Consider the following 2850-nt stretch of genomic DNA (forward strand, 5'->3'; position numbering starts at 1 on the left):
GTCTCTTTCGCCTGATTGTCGTTGAGAAATCTCCAATTTGATTGTAGTTTTTGCATGTTCAACATAGATTATAGGTCGAAAGTTGAATGAACGAATACTTATGTCCTTTTGATTTCTTACAGGGTGAATCGTTGTTGCCCATAACACGCTAGCAATCAGCATTCTAATGAATGCTGATTGTTTAGTGAAGGACTGACTAAATAAACAGATATTGTTATACACCCCAAAACCAAGAAAGGACTCAAATATAGCCTGTCCGTATGGGAGTTTAGACATAAACTAATGCAGATCAATCACACAGGCTCTGAGAGCTTTGAAAATTGGCATGTTCGTAGTTAGGAAGTTACTTTACCTACTAAAAAAGACTACATGTGAATATATTTATGTATAGAATAAATAAAGACATATAAACACATACCTAAAATAGGTAAACATGCCATGAATCAAGATCTATGCCGAATGTTTTCATTTACTTTGTGGTTACTTTTCCAGGCATTATTATAGAAACACATGATGGCCTGTTGGGAAGGTGGGGTTGTGGTGAATCCAGCAATACCAAATATGTAAATATAGCATCACAAATCAGGGTGTTCTGTCACTCAATGTTTGAGGTGTCCAAAATGAAAAAACGGAAAACTAACATAATTTAGTCCAATTAAGTCCAAAGCCCATTAGTGGTGAGAAGAATGTTTAGAAATTCAAATATAAGATGCATTTAATAATGAAACATTTCAAATGGCACCTTGTACTACACAGTCCATATGGAAACAAAGGTTGAAATTGAAAGATAACACCTTACCATAGCACAAACAGGAGACCAGGAGTCAGGATTGCAGTTTGACCTTAATGCGCCTTTTAATAAAACTATAACTTTAGACAATGCTAATTAAATGACTGTCTTAAATCAAACAATGGCTAACAAAACAATCACTCTGTGGGGGGGAATGAGCCCTCTGCTCACTGAATCTCCAGCTCTTTTGGTAGCCATTCAGGCTACCAGTGGCCACTTTGAGGAGGTCAGTCCCCAATGATGTTACAACTGCAACAGACCACTGTCACTCATCTGCATTGTCATCCGTGACAAAGTGGGTCATATTTGGACAGTCTGGGAAAGGGCAAGAGCAAAACTCTGTGCAGGTCAAGCCCACTGAAAGACACTGGCATTTGGTGCCATCATTGCAGTTCCCGTCTTTACTTTAGAGGTGGGTGATGTCTCCAACTTCTTTAAGTGCTGGTGCCTTCTGGAACATGTTCAATGCATACTCCTGTTCTGGAACAGGTTCAATGCACCCATCTTCTCTGAGCCTCCATCCTCTACCAACTGGGTTCGAGAGAAGAGGTTTGACCAGGCAAAACCTCTTCCAGGCTACCAGAGTCCAAATTGGGTCATTTCTTGTAACTCACAAAGATGGGTCTTCAGTCTTGTGAGGGCAGTGGCCTTCCCAATTTGGTACATACCTTTGCTTGAATAGTACAGAAGCAAAACTAGTAAATCTGTATCATCACATTTGACAATTAGAATGTGACTGTGCAAGGTGTATTGCATGTAACACCAGCCTTGGGTCAGCGTCCTCCTGGTCACTGTAAAGGTCTGTCAAGCAGTCAATGCCTGACTTGCTAACCCTCTTAACCTCCTGACCATTTTCAAAGCCACCCGCTAAGATGAGTCTTCCCTGAAGAAATTCTCGTTGGCCCACTACTGGCGATGAAGGTCCTGACAAAACTACATAGAGCAGCCTTGTTTCCACTGATCCTGAGGTATTTTCTGTAGTTTGGAACACTTGTTTGTCCTGTGATGATATGTGTTTGCCTGCTGGTTTCAATAGTGCCTCTTCTTTGTCTTTCAAGATTTTCTTTTATTAATTTAGCTCCAGCCGTACTCTGTCCTTTAGTGACAAAAACAAATACAAGAAGAGTGGCCACTAGGGGGGCAGTGGGTGGAAACTGCATAGCAGAGGTGTGCAAAACCACTTTCGGCCAATGTTTTTCAGTGATAGGGACCCATTTATGGAATAATAAACAAACTGAAAACATTCAATAGAAAGGTGAAATACTGGCTGTAAGAAAACCAAACATGTAGCCACTAAGTCAGGTCCATAAAGGCAGGAGCACACAGTGTGTCTCTGTTGTCCCTGTTGTAATGTATTGTGTTGTTACATCCCTGTGGTAATGTATTGTGTTGTTACGTGATGTGCTGTTGTGTGTAATGTGGTCATGAATCTGTGAAATGTTGATATACTAATATATTGCATCTGCTGCATGATTGGGTACCTCACACTATGAAGTAAATTGTATTAGCATAACTTTTTAGAAAGGTCTGACCAAGGACTGGGGTTGCCTATTGGCTAAAAACCTTTTATGCAACACATTTACAACATTATCTATCTATGTAATAATGTACACTGCATTGTCCCTGACAAATAAATAAATACAAAATTGACTGAGTGTTGGTGGTCATATCTACCAAACACAATAACGACACAGCTGTTGCCTTCCTTTCCCATTAAAATTGCAATCTTTTTCAGACACACTCTGCCAGGTTGTTGAACGTTTGAAAGGTTGAATCATTGAGACGCTCTAGACGAGCCATGCCATCGATGATGTATGTTCAACATTTGGCAGCCGCTGTGTCTCTTCAACGACAGCTTCAAGTTTCTTGGCCATGTCAGCTTTTGTTGTCTTCTTCATGCTTCCATCATCATAAAATAAAGAGGGCAGGACAGCTGCGAGTTCATGAGACATCAGTCTCCATGGACACCTCTCTTTGCTTGGAGAGAGCCAGTAATCTTCAAAAGAGCACGTCTGAGTCCATGTGAACCTTTCTAGACTCCAACTGATGTTTTCATGTCC

This window comes from Hypomesus transpacificus, chromosome 21 (genome assembly GCF_021917145.1).
Source record: "Hypomesus transpacificus isolate Combined female chromosome 21, fHypTra1, whole genome shotgun sequence".
In the NCBI taxonomy this organism is placed as follows: domain Eukaryota; kingdom Metazoa; phylum Chordata; class Actinopteri; order Osmeriformes; family Osmeridae; genus Hypomesus; species Hypomesus transpacificus.